Raw genomic sequence first — 20,190 nt, 5'->3', positions numbered from 1 at the left:
AAATTGATGAGGGGGTATATTCTTGAATTAGTGCAGTCCATGTCATGAAGGCACTCTCAAAGTCTTATAAAGTAGAAAGTTCCAAGATCTTGGCCCAGTATAAGGCAGTTACAGCACATTAGTTGCTTAATGGGCTTTCTTTTTAAAATGTGTCCTCTGTTAAAATCATCCAAGACCAGAAAGTAACCAAATATTACAGTGGTCAGGAACACATCAGCTTATAGAGGAGATGTCAACTTTTAGGATTTTAGTTCTTTGTTGTTCATTGGAGGTTGAGGTCACAAATAAAGTTGAGATCAAAGTATTTATGACAATTATGGAAATTAATAAGTGGCAGAGTATAAACTGAGTCTGAAAGATTCATTGTGGTTTAGAATCAGACCCAGGTATTGAGGATTAAATTACAAGGATGATATCAAGTTTTTTTTAAATTCTGAATATTTAACCCATTAGAATTGATTGCTATTTGCAATTCATGTTGTTTTGTTAGTGTCTTTTGGCCCCAGTTGTCTTTTAATGGTAATGATAATATGCAATATTACAAAAGGGCACAACTTTTCCAGGAATAAACAGTCCCAGCAATGAGAATGAATATTACTTATCACCTTTTTTCTGAAATTATGCATATCTAATATATCTGAAATAAGAGTAGAAAATCCAATGCAGCTGTATTGGGTAATATTTTGTACACAGACCTTTCGAAAGAACCTGAAGAAGGGTTCATCTCGTCAATGTTTTGATAAAATATCTCTGTCTGAAACAGTGCAATCTGTTAATGCTTTTGGATTTGGATTTTTTTGCAGTTTCTATTTCAATATAATTATAAAATTTACATTATTAAACATGAACATTTCTAAATATAATTAGTAGCAACACTGCTACTTGGTCAAAAACATTGAATTTAGTAAGATTTTCAGAGAAAGGCAGGAAGAATCATCAATTTATTCAAAGGAAGAAACATGCTACACGTAACAGTTACAAGCATCAGCAGTAAAAGGGTTAAGCCAAACTAAACCAAACAATGTCTGCCTTATTCTTCTTTTCTTCTCCCCTTCCCCCTTTATGTCTTAATGGATTGTTAATTGACTTTTTTGTTTCTATTGCTGAACATGAAAACATTAGTGCCTACATTTATTGGTTTCTACAGGGAACATTTACACTATTCCATTTAATCAGTAGATACAGAAGTAAGTGTCTCATTGCCTAGCAACGGGCCCACACAGCTGTTTCAAAAAGGTCGCAAATTGCTGGAGTCAAACTCTGGATCTAAGGGAGATGTGGGTTTGACCTTTATACAAGGTCAAAACAACATAAATGCAGCCCTTCTAAAAAAAATGAATCCATAAGGACTTGATTATTCATGAGATGTGAATGCACATGCAAGCAACTAACTGTACCAACTATCAGTTTATAGTTGCACAATAATTACCAAAAAATTCTGTTATATTACCTTAAACCCAACACATTTAGACTTTTTCCACTGCAAATGCTTCATTGGATTATGAACTCACACTGCTCTATCACTCCCCCAAAACATTTCACGCAGCTCATATCAAATTATTACTTCAAGATGACTTAGGATTGACATATAAAGGATTGCTTATTTGTGCTATACATAATATGTAACATTTGACCTTTATAGTGCCTTAATAGGTCATGGTTTCCATGTAACTCAGTTAGCTAACTACAATTTCCTTGTAGGAAAAAAAATCATCTGGAACAAATAAGATCTACGTTATAATCCATAGATCAATGGTGAGGCATGCTTAGCTTTCAACTGTTTTAAGGGCACATCTATAGATATAAATTAGTACCAATAGTATGCTAAACCAAAGTCAAAAGAAAAATATAAGATGTTGGAAATACCGAATAGGTCAGTTAATGTCTGACAAGAAAATTAGATATAATTTTTGAGGTGTATCCTTCATCAGATTGCAGGATAAAAAGTCCAGAAAGTGTTTTTTTGTTCGTTACCATATTCTGCTGCTTTAGATTTTGGATCACATTGGATTTTATTATGTTGCAGATATCATAATCACCTATTCCTCTTGATATGAAATCATAAGGTATTTTTATAATGTAATTCAAAATGTTCCAAACTGTTTTGACAAAAAGTTTAATATTGATTCTAATTAATCCGTGTGCATTATTTATAAAGCTGATGGGACAAACAAGTGTTGGATTCCAATCTAACTTCTAACTGCTATAAGACTGACAAATGCAAGAGTGAAGAATGAAGAGTAAGGAAAGCAGTGAGAGGGCATGAAAGACAACAAGGAGATAGTGAGCGAGCACCAGATTAGTGAGAAAGTGACAAAGAAGCACTAAGGATAACAAGGAAAGCATGGCCAAGAGAAGAAGATGAATGTGGGAGATAGTGAGGTCTGAGAAAGTAAGAGAAGTGAAGGAGAAAAAGTTATGTTGAATATGAAGCTTGGAGGCCCTTGGAAGTGCTCTTGATTGTCAATTTGATCTCCCTCATAAAAAAAACTGATGGACCACTGTGGTAGAAGAAAGTGGATGTTGGTTTCTTAACCAAGAGTTGCTGTCAAGGCACCAGAACCTTATCAATGTATTTGTTATTCTCCTGATTAGTGATCTATGAATATGACTTGGCCATAGAGTTACTCAAAACTTTAGCCAAGCCTTCAATTCCTACACTACTAATCTCCATTTGCTTCTGAAATGTAACTGTGCCCTTCGACTTTGGATACACATGTATGCTTATCTTCTTAACTATTAATCAATATTTTAACTGCAATCTATGATTAAGAAGCTAATCTAATAAGTAGCAATATGCAATTGAGTGTTTCAATATCAACATTTCACATAATTGGTAAATTGTTTTATTATTGTCACATGTACTGAGATATAGTGAAAAACTTTGTTATGCATGCCATCCACACAGATCACTTCATTCCAACAGTGTATTGAGGTAGTACAAGGGAAAGTATTACAGTATTAATAAATATATTAATAAATTATAAATAAAGTATTACAGTTCCAGACAAAGTGCAGTGCAGGCAGACCATAAGGTACAAGGCCATGACAAGATAGATAGTGATGTCAAGGGTCCATCTAATCATACTAGGGGTCCATCTTATAACAGTGGGACAGAAGCCATCCTTGAGCCTAGTGGTACGTGCTTTCAGGTTTTTGTATCTTCTGCCCGATCGGAGGGGGTATAAGGGAGAATGTCCAGGGTGGGCAGGGTCTTTGATTATATTAGCTGCTTTACTGAAGCAGCAAGAAGAGTCCTTGGTCATGTGCAATTTTTAATATTTTTTGCAACTCCATGGCAGACGTGATCTCCCTGGCCTTGCACTTGTCTCAGTAGAGACTCCTATGTTAGGCAATCGTTTATTGACTACAGCTCTGTCTTCAATACTATCATTCCAAGCAAACTCATCTCCAAACTCCTAGACCTGGGACTCAACACCTCCTTTTGGGGAGGCAGAGTCCTTGGAGGGGAGGCTGGTTTCTGTGATATGCTGAGCTGTGTTCACAACTCTCTGCAGTTTCTTATGGTTGTGGGCAGAGCAGTTGCCATAATGCATCCAGATAGGATGCTTTCTATGGTGCATCGATAAAAATTGATGAGGGTTAAAGGAGACATACCAAATTTCTTTAGCCTCCTGAGGAAGTAGAGGTGCTGGTGCGATTTCTTGGCCATGGTGTCTGCATGATTGGATCAGGCTTTTGGTGATGTTCACTCCTTGGAACTTCAAGTATTCAAAGTTCTCGACCTCAGCACCATTGATGTAAACAGGAAAGTTTGCATCTTGCCCCTTTCTGAAATCAATGACCAGCTCTTTTGTTTTGTTGACATTGAGGGAACAGTTGTTATCATGATACCATACCACGAAGCTCTCTATCTCCTTTCTGTACCCCGACTCATCGTTATTTGAGATTCAGTCCACTATATAGATGCAAACTTATAGATGGAGTTAGTGCAGAAAATGGCCACACAGTCATGAGTGTATAGGGAGTAGAGTAGGCGGCTGAGGACACAGCCTTGTGGGGCACCAATGTTGAGGATAATCATGGCAAAGGTGTTGCTGCTTATCCTCACTGATTGTGGTCTGTTGATCAGGAAGTCAAGGATCCAGTTGCAAAGGGAAATGTTGAGTCCCAGATCTCAGAGTTTGGAGATAAGTTTGCTTGGAATGATAGTATTGAAGACAGAACTGCAGTCAATAAAAAAATAGTCTAACATAGGAGTCTTTACTACCCAGGCGCTCCAGAGACAAGTGCAAGGCCAGGGAGATCACGTCTGCCATGGAGTTGCAAAAAATACTAAAAATTACACATGGCCAATAGTCTTAATGATTCTTACTTTATCCAATAGTTCAGCTGCTGATCCATGCAATACCAGCACTGCACAAATTCACAAAGCATTTGATTTGCAGATTTGAGAATCAAAGAAACCATCCCCTGGTGTTGGAAGGAATATGGGCTTGAACTGCATTGAATCTCATTCCCCAATCTTCTTGTAGTGCAATCAGAAAGTGGAATGCAGTGATTGGGAATGGGCAGAGATTTTGTTGTGGGGGGAAATGAAGTGTACATTCTCTTGCATTCAGCTGTAGAAAATTATGTACATAGATGATGAATGTAATAGAGACTGTCAGATGATAAGCAAAATGTCATGGGTTCAAGGTAAATGGTGGAAAATGGCCCAATTTCTTGGAATGAATCCATGTAAGGAGGATGGATGAATCCTTGGGGCATTTCAGAGCTGAAGTATTTGTTTTGGACTATCATACCTCTGTCTTTATTACTATTACTGACAGTTGACCCCAAGACACATAAAATGTTGGTGAATGTGTTAGTGTCATGAACAACAGAGAACATTGTGAAAGTACTGAAAGGGCATTTTAACCCAGTGACAGCAAAAATGAAAGGATTCAAGGAAAGTTTTTTTGACGCGGTGGACCCAACATTTGAGGGAACATGTAGAATACCCATGAATTTGGAGATGGCACCGAACAATATAAAATAGCTCAGGGTACAATTCTGAAATGCAGGCAGGGAATGGGTCCACAGAAGTCATAAGTGGTTTTCTTCCCTTCTACTTCATAGATGTTACATGAACCAGTGGGTCATGAGTGCAAGTTATATGTATGTAGAAGCCAGAGACGTCATAGGAGATCCCCTGGCCAGGTGGTACAAATAGAATCATAGAGTCATAGAGCAATACAGCACAGATACAGGCCCTTCGGCCATACAAGTCCATGCTGACCATGGCGCTCACCCATCTAGTCCCAATTTCCCATATTCAGCCCATATCCCTTTCAGCCCATCCCTGCATGTACCTGTCCAAGTGCTTCTTAAATGATACTATTGTACCTGCCTCAACCACTTCCTCTAGCAGCTCGTTCCATATACTCACCACCCTCTGCGTGAAAAAGTTGTCCCTGAAGTTTAAATCTTTCCCCTCTCACCCTAAATCTATGCTGCAAAGTTTTGGAGTTTCATACCTTGGGGTAAAGGCTACTAGCATCCACGTTATCGAGGCATCTAGATCCTATCTTAAAATCCTCTATAAGATCGCCTCTCATTCTCCTACACTCCAAGGAATAAAAATCTAGCCCAGCCAACCTCTCCCTATAACTTAGGCCCTCTAGTCCTGGCAACATCCTTATAAACCTTTTCTGCATTCCTTCCAGTTTAACCATGTCATTGCTATAACAGGGTGATCAAAACTGTACACAATACTCCAAGTGCGGCCTCACCAACAACTTATACAACTGCAACATCATGTCCCAACTCCTATATTCAGTGCCCTGACTGATGAAGGCCAGCGTGCTAAATGCCTTTTTCACCACCCTGAGACCGCTTTCAACAAACTATGCACTTGTACTCCTGGGTCTGAGTACGTGCTGCTGAGATATAAGGTAAGGTCTGGTGGGTACTTTTTATCTTGATTTGTTGTAACTAATCTGGGAGCAGGATATGGGGGAGACAGTTAGAGCAGTGATGTGCTCCGTATGCAGTATGTGGGAGGTCAGGGTCAGCACAGTTGTCCCTGATGACCACACCTGCAAAAGGTGCGTCCGAGTTAGGGAATTGGAGCAGCAGCTGGACAAACTACGGATCATTCAGGAGGCGGAGGCAGAGATAGATAAGAGTTATTGGGAGATAGACACACCGCTAAGACAGGAGGAGAGTAACTGTGTAACTGTCAGGAGAGGGAAGGAGAGCAGGCAGAGAGAGCAGAGCACCCATGTGGCTGTCCCCATCAATAATAGGTATACCGCTTTGGATACTGTTGGTGAGGATGACCTACCAGGCACTAGTTGCAGAGGTCTGGTCTCTGGCACCGAGAGTGGACCCTCAACTCAGAAGGGGAAGAAGGAAGTGAGGAGAGCGGTAGTGATAGGGGATTCTGTAGTCGGGGGATAGATGGGATATTCTGTGGGGATGATCCGGAATTCCGGATGGTCTGTTGCCTCCCTGGTGCCAGGGTCCGGGATATCTCCGATAGGGTTCAGGTTATTCTCAGGAGGGAGGCCATGAACCCAGATGTTGTGATCCATGTAGGGACTAACGACGTGGGCAGGAAAAGAGAGGAGGTCCTGCATGAGGAGTTCAGGGAGTTAGGTGCTAAGTTGAGGGGCAGGACATCCAGGGTAACAATCTCAGGATTGCTACCTGTGGCACATGTGAGTGAGGAGAGGAATAGGAAGATTAGGCAGATTAATACGTGGCTGAGGGGATGGTGCGAGAGGGAGGGCTTCAGGTTTATGGATAATTGGGATTTGTTCCAGGGAAGATGGGATCTGTTCCAACGGGACGGTTTACACCTGAACTGGAGGGGTACTGACATTCTTGCAGGAAGGTTTGCTAATGCTGCTTGGGGGGGTTTAAACTAAATTTGCAGGGGGAGGGGATTCAGAATGAGAGAGAGGATAGTGAGATGGAGGGTAGAGGACAGGTAGGAACTACACAATTTCGGAACATTAATACGATTGGAGAGAGGAGAAATGGGTTAAAAATCCTATATCTGAATGCACGGAGTGTCAGGAATAAGGTAGGCGAGTTTGAAGCTCAGATACGAATGGGTAAGTATGATGTTGTTGGGATAACGGAGACATGGCTGCAGGGAGATCAGACCTGGGAAATGAATTTTCAAGGGTGTACATGCTATCGTAAGGACAGGAAGGTGGGCAGAGGGGGTGGGGTGGCCCTGTTGGTGAGGAATGAGATTCAGTCCCTTGCAAGGGGGGACATTGAATCAGGAGAAGTAGAGTCAGTGTGGATAGAACTGAGGAACTGTAAGGGCAAAAAGACCCTAATGGGTGTTATCTACAGGCTTCCGAACGGTGGCATGGATATTGGGTGCAAGCTGAATAGTGAGTTAATGTTGGCATGTGGCAAGGGTAATGTCACAGTAGTTATGGGGGATTTCAATATGCAAGTGGACTGGGAAAATCAGGCTGGTACTGGACCCCAGGAAAGGGAGTTTATAAAGTGCCTCCGGGATGCATTCTTGGAGCAGCTGGTACTAGAGCCGACCAGGGAGAGGGCTATTCTGGATTTAGTGCTGTGTAATGAGCAGAATTTGATAAGAGAACTCGAAGTAAAGGAGCCACTGGGAGGTAGTGACCATAACATGATAAGTTTTTATCTGCAATTGGAGAGGGAAAAGGGCAAATCAGAAGGGTCAATTTTGCAGTTGAACAAAGGAGACTATGGGGCCATGAGGGAGGAGCTGGCTAAAGTTGACTGGGCGGGCATCCTAGCAGAATTGTCAGTGGAACAGCAATGGCAGGTATTCTTGGGAATAATGCACAAGGTGCAGGATCAGTTTATTCCCCAGAGAAGGAAAGACTCAAAGAGGGGAAAGGGGCCACCGTGGCTGACAAAGGAAGTCAGAGATAGCATTGTGTTAAAAAGGAAGAAATATGGCAGAGCCAAGCTGAGTGGGAAGATAGAAGATTGGGAAATTTTTAAGGTGCAGCAGAATTTAACTAAAAAGGTAATTCGGGAAGAAAAAATGAGGTACGAAGGCAAGCTACCCAGGAATATTAAGGAGGATAGCAAAAGCTTTTTTAGGTATGTGAAGGGAAAGAAGTTAGTTAGGAACAATGTTGGGCCCTTGAAGACGGAATCGGGTGAAATTATTACAGGAAACAGGGAGATGGCAGTCGAATTTAATAAGTACTTTGGATCTGTCTTCACAGGGGAAGACGTAAGAAATCTCCCAGAGGTAAGGATGGACAAAAGGCAAAGGGTGACAGAGGAACTGAAGTGGATTGACATTAGGAAAGAAATGGTGATGGGTAGACTAATGGGGCTGAAGACTGACAAATCCCCAGGTCCAGATGGTTTGCATCCCAGGGTACTAAAGGAGGTGGCTCTAGAAATTGTGGATGCATTGGTGATCATTTTCCGATGTTCCTTAGATTCGGGGTCAGTTCCTGAGGATTGGAGAATGGCTAATGTTATCCCACTTTTTAAGAAAGGAGGGAGGGAGAAAACGGGGAACTATCGTCCAGTTAGCCTAAAATCTGTGGTGGGGAAGATGCTAGAGTCCATTATTAAGGATGAAATAGCGACATATTTGGATAGCAATGATAGGATTGGGTCGAGTCAACATGGATTTACTATGGGCAAATCATGCTTGACTAATCTACTGGAGTTTTTTTGAGGGTGTAACCAGGAAAATAGACGAGGGAGATTCAGTGGATGTTGTATACCTCGACTTTCAGAAGGCATTTGATAAAGTGCCGCACAGGAGATTGGTGGGTAAAATTAGGGCTCATGGAATTGGGGGGCGGGTATTAACATGGATAGAAAACTGGTTGGCGGATAGGAAACAAAGGGTAGGGGTGAATGGATGTTTCTCAGAATGGCAGGCCATGACTAGTGGGGTGCCACAGGGCTCGGTGCTGGGACCGCAGCTGTTTACGATCTATGTTGATGATTTAGATGAGGGCATTGTGAATAACATTAGAAAGTTTGCTGATGATACAAAGTTGGGTGGCAGTGCGACATGTGTAGAGGAAGTTAGGAGAATTCAAGGTGATTTGGATAGGTTGGGTAAGTGGGCAGATACTTGGCAGATGAAGTTTAATGTGGATAAGTGTAAGGTTATCCACTTTGGGAGCAGGAACAGGAGGCGGATTATTATCTGAATGGTGTGGAGTTAGGTAAGAGGGAAATACAAAGGGATCTAGGAGTCCTTGTTCATCAGTCACTGAAAGTGAATGAGCAAGTGCAGCAGGCAGTGATGAAGGCTAATGGAATGTTGGCCTGTATTACAAGGGGAATTGAGTACAAAAGCAAAGAGATTCTTTTGCATTTGTACAGGGCCCTGGTGAGACCACTCCTGGAGTATTGTGTACAGTTTTGGTCTCCAGGGTTAAGGAAGGATATCCTGGCTATAGAGGGCGTGCAGCGTAGGTTTACGAGGTTAAATCCGGGGATGTCAGGACTGTCTTATGCCGAGAGGTTGGAGAGACTGGGATTGTACACACTGGAATTGAGAAGATTGAGAGGGGATCTGATTGAAACATACAGGATTATTAAGGGATTGGACAAGATAGAGACAGGAAATATGTTCCAGATGTTGGGGAAGTCCAGGACCAGGGGGCATGATTTAAGAATAAGGGCTAGGCCATTTAGGACAGAGGGGAGGAAAAACTTCTTCTCCCAGAGGGTTGTGAATTTGTGGAATGCACTGCCTCAGAGGGCAGCAGAGGCCAATTCTCTGGGTACTTTCAAGAAGGAGCTAGATAGGTTTCTCATAGATAAGGGAATCAAGGGACATGGGGACAAGGCAGGAACAGGATATTGATTGTTGAGGATCAGCCATGATCTCAAAATGGCGGTGCAGACTCGAAGGGCCGAATGGTCTACTTCTGTTCCTATTGTCTATTGTCCCTCTGTTCCATTACACTCCCAAGTGCCCGACCATTCATAGTACAAGTCCTATGCTGGTTTGACTTTCCCAGACGCATTACCCCACACTTATCTGTATCGAAATCTACTTGCCACTCTTTGGCCCACTTCCCAAATTGATCAAGATCCTCCTGTAATCTACAATAACCTTCTGCACTATCAACAACACCTTCTAATTTTGTGTCATCTGGATACTTACTAATCAAGCCTTGTGCATTCGCATCCAAACCATTTATATAAATAATGAATAACAAGTGTCCCAACATCGACCCCTGTAGCACACCACTCATCACCCTCCTTTATTTCGAGAAACAACCTTCAGCTACCACCCTACGCTTCCTATCTCCGGGCCAATTTTGAATCCATGGCATTTCAGGGAACCTGACCTTCCAGACCAGCCTACCATGAGGGACCTTGTTGAAGGCCTTGCTCAAGTCAAAATAGACAACACAATCATTATCAATGACTAGAACATATTGCAGTGGGGGGAAGGATGGGTTGGGATGCCAGTCCCTAAAGACAGTAACACTGCCACAGGTGGTAGTTGCTGTTTATTTCATATCTGAGATGGTAGTGTAGCGGTTAGCACAACACTATTACAGTGCCAGCGATGCAGGTTCAATCCCCGCCACTGTCTGTAAGGAGTTTGTGCGTTCACCCCGTGCCTGCGTGGGTTTCCTCCAGGTGCTCGGGTTTCCTCCCACATTCTAAAGACATACGGGTTAGGAAGTTGTGAGCATGCTATGTTGGCGCCGGAGGTGTGGTGACACTTGTGGGCTGCCCCCAGAACACTTTACGCAAAAATGCACTTCACTGTGTGTTTCGATGTACATGTGACTAATACAGATCTGGGGGTGGGGGATGCTTAAGGTATGGAGCATTCCCACTGGTATACGTTTCATTTGCTGGCCTCAGACAATAAAGAAAAGGGAATGGATTTGCTGATTAGAATTTATTACGCACCTGAAGAGGATGATAATGATAGTAAGATAACTAAAAATGCAATGATAAGATGGATTCTGATGCTACTACATGTCGTTTTGTTATAGACCATCATGCTTGTTGGAAGCAGGTCAGACACTTTCATTGAGTGACGTACCCCTGAAACAAAAGCAGGAAATGATATAAACAGCAAAGAGCATTGTCCTGAAGTGTTAACCATGTTTCACTTTCCACAGATACTTGCTGACCTGCTGAGTGTCCCCATGATTTTCTGTTTTTTATTGCCTATTATGCTTATGGACCAGAGGGATGCACAAGTGAACATGGGCAGTGATTCTTTTGAATTACTTGGATTGAAAGGCTGTTTTGGTATTTGGTTTATTGTTGTCACATATACTGAGATACAGTAAAAAGTTTTTGTTTGCATGCCATCGAAACAGATCATCCATACACAAGTACATCGAAGTAGTACAAAAGGAAAAAAACAGGATGCAGAATATAGAATACAGTTAGAGAAAGTGCAATGCAGGTAGACAAAGTGCAGTGGCCATGATGAGGTAGACTGAGAGATTAAGGTTTCATCTTTATCATACAAGTGGCCCATTCAAGGGTCTTATAACAGTGGGGTAGAAGCTGTCCTTGAGCTTGGTGGTACAGGTTCTCAAGCTTTCATATCTTCTGTCTGATGAGGGTTGAGGAAGGAGGAAGAGTGACTGGGATGGGAGGGGTCTTTGATTATGTCTAGACAGAGTCAATGAAGGAGAGGCTGGTTTTCGTAATTAGACTGGGCTGCATTCACAGCCTTGGACAGAGCAGCTGCTATATCAAGCTGTGATGCACCTGGATGGGATGCTTTCTACGGTGCATCCGTCAAAATTGGTTTTAAGGGAATCACAATGATGAGCATAGTTGAAGGGATCTAGAAACCACTTGATTCTTTAAGTTCATTAGCCCCACTCAAAATGGACAACTGGTCAGGCAAGTTGAGATATGCCAAGAGGTCTAAGTTTCACAGGAATTGCCAGACCAGGGTCACCAGGTACAGATCTAACAGAGTTTCCATGGTAAACCAAGTGTGCAGGTTGGTACCTAGAACAGTACACCATGGGACAGGCCATTCGGCCCACAATTTTGAACCGATCTTGGTGCTAATATACACAAATTGTCCTCCTCCTGTGTATCATCCATATCCCCCCATTCCCTTCATATTCATGTGTCAATCTAAAAGCCTCAAAATACACCAAACTACCTGCTTCCAAGCAGCTGCTACTCCCTGCATAAGCAAACTTACCCCTCACATCACCTTTATGCTGCAGCCCCACTCCACCCCCCTTAAAAACATGTCCTCTGGTATTTGACATTTCTATCCTGGGGGAAAAGATTCTGACAATCTAGCATATGTATCTATGCCTCAATTTTTAAAAGCTCTATAAGGTCTCCCCTCAGCCTCTGACACTCTAGGGAAAATAACCAACTGTTTGTCCAATCTTTTCTTATAACTCATACTCCAATTCAGGCAGCATCCTGGTAAACCTCTTCTGCACCCTCACCACAGTCTCCACATCCTTCTTATAATGGGGTGACCAGAACTGCACACAGTAGTCCAAGTGTAGTCTGATTAAAGTTTTATACAGCTGCAGCACAACTTTCTTACTCTTATACTCAACACCCCTACCAATGAATGCTATATTCTTGTGAATCCACTTTCAGTGAACTATGGATGTGGACCCAAATATCCCTCTGTTCCTCAATGCTATTAAGCACTCTACCATTAACTGCATACTTTCTCCTTTCATTTGACCTCTCAAAGCACAACATCTCACTTGCCCAGATTAAACACCATCTGCCACTTCTCTGCCCATGTCTGTATCAGATGTATATCCTGCTGTAGTCTTTGATAACCCTTTACAGTGTCCACAACTGCACCAATCTTGGTGTCATCTGCAAACTAGCTAATCCACCCATCTACATTTTCATCAAAATCATTGATATATATATATCAAACAGAGGTTCCAGCACCAATCCTTGCAGAACACCACTGGTCACTGACCTCCAGCCAGAATAACAGCCCTCCACCATTATGGTCTTCTATGAGCAAGCCAATTCTGAATCCCAACTTGCAATTCACCCTGGATCCCATGCATCTTTATCTTCTGAATCAACTTACCATGAGGGACCTTATCAAATGCCTTATCAAAATCCATGGAGACAACATCCACTGCCTTGTCCTTATCAAGCTCCTTTGTCACCTCCTCAAAAAATTCAAGTTTGTAAGGCATGACCAGCCCCACACAAAGCCATGCTGACTGTCCCTCAGCAGGCCATGCCTTTCCAGATGTGCATAAATCCTATCCCTCAATATCCTCTCCAATGGCTTCTCTACCACTGACATGATGCTCACTGGTCTATAATTACCTGGATTATTCCTATTCCCCTTCTTGAACAAAGACAACATTTGCTGCTCTCCAGTCCTCTGGGGCCTCTCCTATTGCTAGTGAGGACATAGAGATCTTTGTCAAAGCTCCAGCAATCTCCTCACTTGCTCCTTTCAATATTCTGGGATATACAGCATGTCATCAGGAGAAACAAAGGACTGCAGATGCTGGAATCCAAATTAAAAACACTACGATGCTGGAGGAACTCAGCAGGTCAGGCAGCAACTGTGGAGAAAAGCAGACGGTCAATGTTTCAGGTCAGGACCCTTCTTCAGGACTGGAGATGGGAAAAGGAGAAGCCCAATATACTGTATAGGAGGGAAAAGCAGAGCAGTGATAAGTGGACAAAAGAGGGGAGGCGGGGTGGGCACAAGGTGGTGATAGGAAGATGCAGGTAAGAGATAGTGATAGGCAGGTGTGGGGGAGGAGGGGAGAGCCATCAAGCCCTGGGGACCTTAATGCTTTTCAGAAGACCCAGCATTACCTCCACCTTAATCTCAAAATGTCCCAGATAATAAGCATGCCCCATTCTGCTTTCACTATCCTCCAAATCCTTCTCAGTAAATACCAATGCAAAGTATTCAATTAGTACCTCAGCCACTTGCTCTGACTCCAAACGCAAATTCCCATCTTTATCCGCAAGTGGACCTACCCTCTTAGTTATCCTCTTTTTCTTAATACAAGTATAAAGTGCCTTGGAGTTCTCCTTGATCCTGCTTGCCAAGGACATTTCAAGGCACCTTTTGGCCTGCCTAACCACTTGCTTGAGAACTTTCCTGCTATCGTTATATTCCCCAGGGGCCCCGTCTAATTTTAACTTCCTCACCTTTGTGCATGCTTCCATTTTCTTCCTGACCAAATTTAGGACCTCTCAGGTCATCCAAGGTTCCCTTATCTTACCATCATTGTCCTTAATCCTTACTGGAACATGCCGATCCTGAACTCTGAGCAGCTGGTCATTAAACAACTCCCACATGTCAGAGGTGGACTTGCCCAACAGCAGCTGCTCCCACTCAATGCCCCATAGCTCCTGTCTTATCCTGTCGTAATTTGCCCTCACCCAATTTAGTACCTTCCCGCAAGATCCAACTTTGTCCTTACTCATAACTATCTTAAAACACAATGAGTTGTGGTCACTATTCCTAAAATGTTCATCCACTATCAGGTCTGTCAACTGGCCTGGTGCATTTCCAAAAACCAGGTCTGGTATGTTCTCTCCTCTCATTGGACTCTCCACATACTGTTTCAAGAACTCCTCTTGGATGCACTGAAGAAATCCCGCCCCATCTAAGCTTCTTGTATTAAGGAAGTTCCAATCAATACTGTGGAAGTTAAAGTCCCCCACTATGACAACCCTGCTGTTTCTGCACCTTTCCATAATCTGTCTACATATCTGTTCCTCCACCTCTTGGTGGCTATTGGGTGGCCTATAGTGTAATTCTTCAGCGTAATTGCACCTATCCTATTTCTGAGCTCGACCCAAATTACCTCTGTGGATGAGCCCTCCAGTGTGTCCTCTGAGTACTGCTGTGATATTCTCCTGTATCAGTAGTGCAACCCCTCCACCTCTTTTACCCCCCTCTCTATCATGCCTAAAACAATGAAACCCAGGAACATTGAGTTGCCAGTCCTGTCCCTCATGCAACCAGGTCTCTGCAATGCAACAACATCATAATTCCATGTACTGGTCCAGGCTCTAAGTGCAGACTCCTTACCCATAATATGTCTGGCATTGAAATAAACACATTTCAGCCCATCTGTCCCGCCGTGTTTATTAGCCTATCCCTTGCTGTCCTTCCTTTCAGTCTTGCTTGTCATATCTTGCTTATCTTGCCCTCAACCCTACCATCTGCTGCCGTGCTGCTGTGGCTCCCATCCCCCTGCCACTCTAGTTTAAACCCTCCCAAGTAGCACTAGCAAACCTCCCAGCAAGGATATTGGTTCCCCTCCATTTCAGATGCAAACAGTCTTGTTTGTACAGGTCCTACCTGCCCTGGATTCAATTATCCATAATCTGAAGCCCTCCCGCACCAGCTCCTTAGCCACATATTGAATTGCACTGTGTATCTATTTCTCACCCCACTAGCACGTGGCACGGATAGTAATTCTGAGATTACAACCCTGGAAGGCCTGCTTTGTAACTTTCTACCTAGCTCCCTCAAATCATTTTGCAGGACCTCATCCCTACTCCTACCTATGTCATTAGTACCAAAATGGATCACAACCTCTAGCTGCTCACCCTTCCCTATCAGAATATCCTGTACTTGCTACTAGACATCCTTGACCCTGGCACCAGGGAAGCAACACACCACCCTGGAGTCTCAAGTGCAGCCACAGAAACACCTATCTGCACCCCTTTCCATCGAGTCCCCTATCACTGTCACTCTCCCTGACTTTACTCTTCCCTTCTTTGCCTCAGAGCCAGGCATGGTGCCACTGACCCAGCTACTGTTGCTGGCCTCTGAAAGGTCATCCCCCCCCAACTCCAACAGTATCCAAAGGGTTATACCTGTTACTGAGACGAATGACCATAGGGGAACCCCCACACTAACTGCCTACTCCCTTTACTTCTCCTGGTGGTCACCCTTCTGTAGTCTGCACATTAGGTGTGACAACCTCACTAGAACTCTCATCTATGGTATCCTCAACCTCCCAGGTGACCCTGAGTACGTCCAACTACTCCTCCAGTTCCTTGACCCAGTTTATCAGGAGCTGTAGCTGGGTGGTCTTCCCACAGATGTAGTCATCAGGGAGACCGTGAGGTTCCCTGACTTCCCACATTTTGCAGGAGGAGCATTCCACTGCCCTGACTGCTATTTTATCTACACCAAGTCAAACATCCCTGATTAACAGAAAAATAAAAAACTTTACTTACTACTCACCTGCATCTCCCCACTGAAGCCTCTTGAACCAAAACCTCAGCTCCCCACTCTTACAATAGCCACTATGCTTTACCCTACCTTCTTTTTGTTGGCTGATTTGCCATACACTTAGCCAATCAGAAACAACTTTCAAAAAGTTGCTGGCTACTCCCCTCAGTTGTGCTGGCTGCTGCAACTAGGTTAATTGGCAGGTTAATTTGCTGTGGTAAATTGCCTCTAGGGTGCAGGTGAGTAGTAATGATCCAGGTATGGGAGACAACACACTGGCATCATTGTAGATGGAATTTACTGAGAGCCCATCTGAAGATAAACATGAAGCCTGGACTGAAAAGTGAGCAAAGCTACTAAATGCAAGCCTTTCCACAAAGGAGAAGAACCAAAGGTTGGCCCTGAAGCACCTGTATGACAAACAAATGAGAAAGAAATGTGTAATATAGAGCCAGGGCCCATGGCGAAATTGCTTGGTAGTGAATGGAAAGGTGATATTCCCAGAAGTGGAGTTGTAGTGCAAGTTATTAATATCAACAAAAAAAAATCTTTCAGGACATAAAGAACACATTAAGACCATTTTTTGAAAGTAATGGTTTTGAAGTTTTGCCTACTCAGATGTCTGCTGGAAGGATTCTCAAGGAAACACATGATGCAGTTGGTAGAACTACTGTCTAATGGCTTCAGCAAAATGAGCTCAACCATGTCCTCTGGTACTGTCTGTGTGGAGTTTACACATTCTCCCTGTAACCACATCGATTTCTTCCAGGGGTTTCTTCTAGGAGTTCTAGTTTCCTCCTACATCCCAAAAATGTGCAGGTTGGCAGGTTAATTGGCCATTGTAACTTGCCCTTAGTGTGTAGATGAGTGGTAGAATCCAGGGAGAGAGTTGCTGAGAATATGGGGTGAATAAAATGGGTTAGAGTCCTGTTTCCATGCTGTGTCTCTCTAGGACTATTACTTCACTGCAGGCAAAATGTACAGCAAATACTTCATCACAAGGGCAGGGCAGTGAGATAGTCGGCAGACTGAAGTGCCTGTGGAAGCCACTACAGAGCAAAATATAATGTTAACTAGTAAAGAAAACAATGGTGAAATTTTCCATAGTTAAGGACAGAACATTGAGTAGAGTATCACCTGGACAATGATTATGCATTTTCAGAGCAATAGCAGTACTTGTGGCCATGAATTGCAAGCAGTTTGGAGGAAGGCTCCATAAATTGATTGGAGAATGTGAGACAACTGGTTCATCCAAGTGCCAGGAACTTGGCATTGAAATGATCCATAGATAAAATGGAACATGTGACGGTCGGCTCAAATTGCTGCAGTGAGGCCATGTCAAGCAGGTCAGGTGAGACTGTTGTATTAGATTAGATTTGCATAAATCTTGAGAAAGAGTTTAATGTCTATAATGCTTCTTTTGTTTATGGAGTTACTGAGATTGACTGGATGCCTTGAGGGGAGGATGTTTTGCACTGTGGAAGCAATTCAAAGGCTCCAAGGATCCCATCTTTTATTGAATTGAGTGTCACCAAAGTATCTGAAAAGAGGATGAAAACAGATAGGGATTGAATTGTAAAGACTGGAAATAATCCAAAGAAGGAAGCCCAAAGTGAATTACTTTCTAACTTCAAGAGAGACAAAAAAGAAGGCATGAATGTTCGGCACCCACAGGAGGTTACGATGGAAGGCAATGAAAGCAGAGCAACAAAAATGAAGAGCCAGAAGAAGGAATCAAAGTAGAAAATTACATGGTTTGGTTTATATGTTTTCTATTACACTGAAAATAACATATAACTATAACAACTGTAATAGTTAATAAATATTATTAGCCTGTAGTAAATTTAATGTTACATTTGATGTTCAAAGAAGTATGTTATACAATATATTTATGGTCATGCAGAGTTAATGCAACATTTGTAGTACAGTATTAAGAAGAGTTAGGTAAAATGTTTATCTGGAAAAAATGATTTATGTGAATAACCTGTACCTGGAATGGATACCGTAGAGATGTTAAATTTGGCTTATAGGATAGAGTTTGAAGCAATGAGGAATGTGGTACATATGAATGTTTAAATTTTTTAAAATTTTATTTACAGTGTGGTAACAGGCCCTTCCAGCCAGCAAGTCCGCGCCGCCCATTTTAAACCCAAATTAACCTATCCGTATGTCTTTGCAATGTGGGAGGAAACCGGAGCACCCGGAGGAAACCCATGCAGACACGAGGGGAATCGAACCCCGATCACTGGCGCTGTAACAGTGTCACGCTAACTGCTATGCTACCGTGCCACCACTATGTGGCATGCCTTTATAGTACAGATGAGTGCTTACTGCCTTCAATAAAGTAAGTTTTGTTGGTGTCTCTATCCTTGTTACTTGCCTTAGTGAACAGCAACGTAAAAAATCTGACAGATACTACAATAAGTGTGCAGTCTTGTAAATTAACCTCTGCTTCCTTTTTATATATATACTGTACCTTAATATATTCTGAAAATATTACAATTGGTACCCTTTTCCTGATGTGCTATATTGGCCTCTGACACTGAAGCCCTCCCCTCCACCTCCGATAATGAAGGAAATATCAGATGATGTGAGACAGTCCAAAAGCGGTTCCAGAGAGGAAAGTCTGACCAAACAGAAGAGAAGAGGATCTCATCATGTTGCCATCCTCTCCCCTTTCCAGTACCATCAAGATCAATTTCCAGGACTGGTAGATCTGGAGATGGAGCTCCTTTTCTCTGTCATTATTAGACACTAGACAATAGGAGCAGAAGTAGACCATTCGGCCCTTCGAGTCTGCACCACCATTTTGAGATCATGGCTGATCCTCAACAATCAATATCCTGTTCCTGCCTTGTCCCCATATCCCTTGATTCCCCTATCTATAAGAAACCTATCTAGCTCCTTCTTGAAAGTGCCAGAGAATTGGCCTCCACTGCCCTCTGAGGCAGTGCATTCCACAAATTCACAACCCTCTGGGAGAAGAAGTTTTTCCTCCCCTCTGTCCTAAATGGCCTAGCCCTTATTCTTAAATCATGCCCCCTGGTCCTGGACTTCCCCAACATCTGGAACATATTTCCTGTCTCCATCTTGTCCAATCCCTTAATAATCCTGTATGTTTCAATCAGATCCCCTCTCAATCTTCTCAATTCCAGCGTGTACAATCCCAGTCTCTCCAACTTCTCAGCATAAGACAGTCCCGACATCCCTGGAATTAACCTCGTAAACCTACGCTGCACGCCCTCTATAGCCAGGATATCCTTCCTTAACCCTGGAGACCAAAACTGTACACAATACTCCAGGAGTGGTCTCACCAGGGCCCTGTACAAATGCAAAAGAATCTCTTTGCTTTTGTACTCAATTCCCCTTGTAATACAGGCCAACGTTCCATTAGCCTTCATCACTGTCTGCTGCACTTGCTCATTCACTTTCAGTGACTGATGAACAAGGATTCCTAGATCCCTTTGTATTTCCCTCTTACCTAACTCCACACCATTCAGATAATAATCCGCCTCCTGTTCCTGCTCCCAAAGTGGATAACCTCACACTTATCCACATTAAACTTCATCTGCCAAGTATCTGCCCACTTACCCAAACTATCCAAATCACCTTGAATTCTCCTAACTTCCTCTACACATGTCGCACTGCCACCCAACTATTGTGGAATCATTATTTTCAATCTCCATGCTCCTTCACTCTCCCTTTTCTATGTCATTGTCCTTTTCTCACTCTTCTCTCCCTATCCGTATCCCAACACATCTTCCCCAATTCCACCTGTTCATTTCTCCACAATGATTTTCCTACTCATTTCCCCCACCCTTTCCAATCACACCCTCCCATTCACTTGTCCTCTCTCTTCTTCATCTTGACCCGTATAGTTATAATTATTCTTCCAGTCTAAACCTGTTTGACCTAACTCATACACTTAGTTGTGCGTCCCTCTTTCATGTGTAATTCCCAAAGAATTAATGACAGGATCTGGAAGTGCTGAATGGGATAGTGTCAGAAAATGAAAATATGCCAACATTTTTTAAATA

Source organism: Pristis pectinata, chromosome 9 (assembly GCF_009764475.1).
Source record: "Pristis pectinata isolate sPriPec2 chromosome 9, sPriPec2.1.pri, whole genome shotgun sequence".
Lineage (NCBI taxonomy): Eukaryota > Metazoa > Chordata > Chondrichthyes > Rhinopristiformes > Pristidae > Pristis > Pristis pectinata.
The sequence above is the reverse complement of the archived record's forward strand: the minus strand, read 5'-3'. Positions refer to the sequence as shown.